The sequence below is a fragment of the Tympanuchus pallidicinctus genome, unplaced genomic scaffold (assembly GCF_026119805.1).
Source record: "Tympanuchus pallidicinctus isolate F22 unplaced genomic scaffold, pur_lepc_1.0 scaffold30, whole genome shotgun sequence".
Classification (NCBI taxonomy): Eukaryota; Metazoa; Chordata; class Aves; order Galliformes; family Phasianidae; genus Tympanuchus; species Tympanuchus pallidicinctus.
This window is the reverse complement of record NW_026294748.1, coordinates 2710212-2716267: the sequence shown is the minus strand read 5'-3', so window position 1 is coordinate 2716267 and position 6056 is coordinate 2710212.

Below are 6056 nucleotides of genomic sequence, written 5' to 3'. Positions count from 1 at the left end.
TTCTTTCTTATTACCCTGTTGACACAACATTGGTTTTGCTTTGTTCCCAGGCAGGCCGGCAGAAATGAACATTGCCTCACTGGCGTTCCTGTAAAAAACGTCTCCCCACAAGCCCTGAATGGCTTATTTGGTTCTTTTTATACATTCCAGGGAGTGCTTTGTCTCCATTTGGTTTTCCTTTCCCTGCCACTTCTCGTATCTGTTTCAGGGAGATAAAGAACTCCATTGCATTCAGAGCCTACACTCTTGTTTCTAACAATCCTCACTGTTTTTTTTTGTATTTTGCACAGCTTACCTGTGCTATTTAGTTGCTAGAAGGAAGAAAGAACATACTTCAGCTGGCAACCTGCACCAGCAGGCTACATTTTAATTTTAAATACGCTGTAGGTGCTGCTTTCTATAGTTACAGATTAACTGGATATAACAGCCGTCTGTGTGAGCCTCGCTCCGTCAGTGCTGTAAGTGTGAGAAAGTGACCGGTGCATTAATTAAAGACAGTGTTAATGGGGACAGTACAACTCGGGGACCTGTTAGCACAATATAGTCTTTCACATGAAGGTGCCAGTTTGAATACAGCCCTGGCTAACCCCAATGGGATGCTCTTATCTGTTTGATGCCTCATTGTCTGGGGGAACTGAGTTTGATGGGTCTCAATCTGCTCCTCCTCAGAGGATGAGTATCTCCTTCCAAAGCCTTTGCAGCCCCAGTGACCTCCCTGGCAGGCTCCCCCCGTTCCCACAGCCACCTCCCCTAGGGTTAAGCAGGCCATGGGAACCAGAGTCACCTCCCAAAAGGGGTTACTGACAGCGGTTCTCATCGACAGTGTAGCCACAGAACGAGGACAAGGCAGGAGAGCACTCAGCCCAGTGGGATCCTTGTGAGGTGACAGAGCCATCAAAGCCACATGTGGGTATTATCGTACGTATAGAGCTAGACTTGAGCAACCTGAGCAGGAAAACCACCCTCAATATTTCAGTAAGTTCTGCTCACAGTCCTTTTCTCATTACTTCACGCTTCCCATGTGCCACCAATAAACATCACTCCTATCAAGGGAGTCAGGTACTGGGGTCTGAGCTGGCTCCTGAGCTTGTGCACCACAAGGGAACCCATTAACATCCAGAATACAAGCCACGCACTCCCCTCATTTCACTCCTTTCTTAGTTGGAGCAGAAGCATCAGGCAAAAATAAACACGTGTGCTCTTCAAAATTACCCACAAGGAAGATTTGCACATGGTCTGTGTCAAAATAAAGTGAATTACCAGTCATAACAATCGTTTAAAAAGCAAGCTTCCTTGTGGTCTGATGTGCACAAACCCACGGATTCCCTAGCTAACAGCATCCAACACCTCTCGCCATGCCCAGGGAAGCACACTTGGGGACACACCAAGAGCACTGCACTGCCCATGACTGCAGTTAATGCAGTGCTGGAAGGAGCCTTCAGCAGCCTCTGCCCTCATCGGAATGATTTTCCCTCTCTTTAAATCACCAGAGGTTTTTAGGGGAGGATCGGAGGAGAGAACTTGAAACATACGCAATTTTCTCCTTCTCTGCCGCTTTTTGATCCTTTTGCTTATGGGTTTGGCAACTGCAGCTTTCCTCATCCACAGAGATTATTCTTCAATTCCTCAAAGAGTCTTCAATTTTCTCACAAATCTCTCTTCCTTTCACTTAATTTAAACATTTTTGGCCAATTTCATGATTTAATAATGAGAAATAAAATTGGAGATTTAATAAGTGTCGAAAGAAGACCTTTCATTTCAGCCGGGGATTAAACAGGAGCTAAAGGTGCGAATCCCCTTCTCCTGTCCTGAGCTGCAATGTGTGAAAGAGCCCAATCCTGCGCAGTGCTGAGTGCTCAGTGCTCCCACTGAGGTCGGGCACATCCCATACACACAAAGCTCAGTGCAGATTTGGGCCCTGTAAAACACAGCGTGAGCACATAAATCCACCGCAGCGCTGTCTCGCTAATAACTTTAAAGCCTGACTTCATTTAGCTCTACCTGCAGCAGATCAACTCCGAGCAGCTCCTCGCCGCACCATTAATTTAAGGTAACAATTCACTTAGATCTTTTGTTCTGCATAAGTGCTTCCCAAAATCACATCTTCGCTCTCTGTCAATTACCTGCGACTAACGCACCTTGAAGTTACCTCTTAGAGCAAACATCGCCCTGCTGCTGTAATTCTAAAAGACCAAAAGATAGGAGCGACGCCCCAGGGACTCAGCCTGCAAATTCAGATGTAAAAAAAATAAGGAATAAATCATTGCCGGTGCAGCCTGAGGATCAATTGGATTTTTATCATTTGGGAATTGCTGGCCGTGTTCGCGGGACCAAATGGACCTTGAGCTTTTTTGTTCATCCGATTTCATTTTCTGGATGACTACTGTTAGATAACGGCAGCTCCTCGGGTACCTCTGCGGTGCTCTGGCCATCACATCATGTCTGGCAGCTGGCAAATCGCATCTCCAGCACTCAGTACAGCACTTGCTGGCTTTTCTGTTGTCCTTTCCATCACAACGTGGCTTCTCCCACAGGATCGCCCTTCTGCTCCCCAAAACCAAGTGTGCCTTGCTGTGTCAGCCTCACCCTCAGGTCTGATCCCACAGCTATGGGGAGTCCCCCTGGGCTGTCCCAGAGATGCTGACCCAGCCTGAGTCCCAGTAAACGTGAATGTGGGCTTCTCCTGTTGCCTCGGGATCTGCCTGCACCGTGCAGCAGTGTGACAGCTGTGTGCTGCCCTGTTTAGGGCTTGTCTCCATCTGGACCACTGCTTCCACTCTGCTCGGTCAGGCAGAAAAGGAGCCAGCAGACAGACATGAGCCCAGCCGTGGAAATGGTTAGGTTTTCCCTTGCCAAATGCTCTGCATTCCCACCTAGTTGTTACAATGAGACTGAGAAGCTCTCTGATTTTGGACGGGACTTTGGCTGGGAGCAGAGGACAGAAAGAGAGATGTCTCTTCCTGTCTCGTGTGCATAGCAGGTTTGGATCTCACTCGGAGTACGATGCAGGCTGAGCATGCCAACATTCATAATAATTAACCATTAATGTTAGCAAACACTTGGCAAATCTCCACCAGCTTTCATTTGAAGCTCTCAGAGTCCTTTGTAAACATGAACAGATTAAGCCTTGCCAAGACCCCCTCCAGTCCTACGCGTTAATCCAGAGAATATCCTACACTTTCATTCTCCAACAGGGGACTCAGAATGCGTGGTGCTGTTTGGAAGAGTTTGGATCAGCGCCGCTGTGTGGTGCAGAGCTGAGACCCAGGGCAGCACGGTGCTGCTCTCAAGCCATTTGCTATCAGGACGTCACCCATCGTGCCTACTGGGGCCTGGTGGCATTACGGCCATCTGGCTTTGCCTTCCTTGCTGCTGCTTCTTAACAGCTCCTTGCAGAGAATGATCTTTTGGTCAAAGCTGAACAAAAATAAAGGGCTGCTTTCCAGAATAATGATCTCCCTCTTGAAATACAGTGTCTGTCTGAAGGAATTATAACCAGAAATATAGCTTCTGCGTCTGCTAAACCTCTACAAAGACACTCCCATCCAAGACTCTGCTTCTCCATTTGAAGTCAAGCTCCACGGAGAGACATCCATCCATCTGACCCCCTCACATGGCCAGCACTGTGCCAGGGCCAATTAAATGCCCAGCCAACAAACCTTCCCCCCATGGACAACCCCTGAGCATGGACATGGCATCACCTCCTGCTATCACCCAGCTCCCCACTGTGCTGTGACCTCCATCTGTGCTGCCCGGGGGCTACAGAGCGGTGGATGGCTGGAGAGTAGCACCACAGGCTGTGTGCTCACCTACCCCATTTTAGTTCAAAAGCAACAATCAGAGCGTCCTCCTGGCCGTGCTCGGTAACGCAGGCTGCTGTTTGCTGTAGAGCTGGAAGAACAATTGGTTTTAGGCAGACAGATCAGCCAACCCAGTGCTCTCCTGGGAACGAGAGGTCTTTCTTCTTTTCCTCCCCCAGTTCTTTGTGCTCATTTGCATTCACTTTCGGCTTAGAAATAAATTGCTTTAAATCTCGGCTCAGCACGAGCTAAGCCTGAAAAGCCAGAGGACGACTTCCGTTGCTGGGAGTTCAGGCAAAAGGCAATCAGAGGTGGGTTGTTCTGAGGCTGAAGAACGCAAAGAGTGGTGTTTGGGGTGTGAATAGGAAAGAGAAAGGTGCTTGGAAGGCAGAGATAGAGCAAGAGAAAAGAAGGAAGATAATGGGCTTGAAAGAGTGTGGGTCTCGCCCATGGCGCATCTCAATTGCCTTCTCCTCACCAATGCACTGACTTTTTGTCTCCCCTGCACCCTAAGCTCAATATTTGAGGAACTGAAAATACAGCCACGACACAAAAGAAAAACAGAAAGGGCTATTCCACACCAACTGACTGAAGCAGAAAAATGCTATGCCACACCAAAGGCCAAAAACAATGCCAGGTCTTTCCACTGTAATAAAGCATTGTTTATCGCATCAGAAAGGCACTTTTTAAAAGGCGAATGGCCACGAAGCCCCTTTAATGCACGGAGATCCTTCAAGATAGGTCTGATAGAGAAAACCCAGGCAGGAAATATGTGCTGGCTAATCTGACAGTTATCTCTTTTACAGCCAGCTCCTGTCATTTCAGTCTTTGGAACTGCCAGCTGCATCGGTAACTGCAGCCCTAACCTCAGCAGAGGAGCAAGCCTTGGTTAATAAAGCCTGCTTCCCTCTCTGTGTCCCTCCCTGCCTCCAGCCCTGGGGCTGCTCGTCCCTCCTGCACTGCTTTCCGGGCCAGGAAATCGCAGCCCCACCACGAATGAGACAATCAGCTCGGCTGGAGCACAGCAGATTCCCCTCTGCAGGGACGAAAGTCTCCTGGAAGATGCACAAACTGCCCGTTGTCTGATCCTGCTGGGACAGGGCTGATTTTCCCAGTGCGCTCTCAGGTTCCCCAGGAGCTCATTTATACTGAACTCATCAGCGCTACTTTGTGCCCAGAAGAGCCCAGCTTTCTATTTTCCACCACTTAGGGCCCATCAGGCTCTAATGGGGTCGTTGGGACTTTGAGTGCTTTACGTGCTGCTCTGCAGATGTTCCAGCACTTCCAGCACGCTGCAGCCTTCTCCTGCTGGCTCCTTTTGAGTCCCAGCTGAAGTAGTTAAAACTGTTCCTGCCTCTGAGCTCTCACTGTCCACAGAAAAACTCTTTTTATGTTTTGCCTGTGCCATTCCGGTCAGGAAATGCCCCCTGGTTGTCCCAGACTTGTTAGCGTTAGAACGAAAACAGCACTGCCTGGGAAACTACCACAAAGCTGGGGTTTGGTGCAGGAAGGGAGATGCTTTTGGTCGGGAATGTGCCCAAAGGCAGTGGGATCAGGGACTGGAACACAGCTGGGGTGGGCAGGAGGATGGAGCCAGGGGTAGGAAGGGAGAAAGCACAGAGTTAATCGATCCAATCTTGGGCTCCCGGTGGAATTTGCAGAGATATCTTACTCGAATTACCCCAGTTTTATCAGCAGATGGCCGTTCTGGGAAAGTGCCTTTTGGGCAGCAAAGTGCTTCAGATCTCGAACTGCTTTAGCACTGAGCAAAAGGGGGCCAACAATAGCTTCAAAGATGAGAGCAGGAAGCTGGGGAGGGGGGAGGGATGTAACCCATCCTTGGGCATGAAACGTGTGCCAACGGCCCCCAGGAAATGTGCACAACTCTGCCTCTGTAGAGGGCCCCTCCAGACTGTGAGATCTGTAGGATTGTAGCAGCGAGCAGAAAATGCAAGGCCCTATAAAAGGTATCCACCTGTCAGCAGCTTTTACCCATCCACTGCTACTCCATGCTGCATTTCTGCTCGGAGTGCACGCATTGAACAGAGGGGGAAAGAATGACAGGGTGCAAAAGGGACGTGAAAAAATATCTCCCTAAAATCTGGACCTGGATATCAAATACTATACAGGCAGAGAAAGGTAACATAAAGAGGAGATAAAGAGCAAAGGCACAGAGAAACTGGGCGGCTTCTCATCATTTCATACCTGACACCCCCTGTCTGAGCAGATGACTGCAGACCTTTGGAGCAGCAGAGG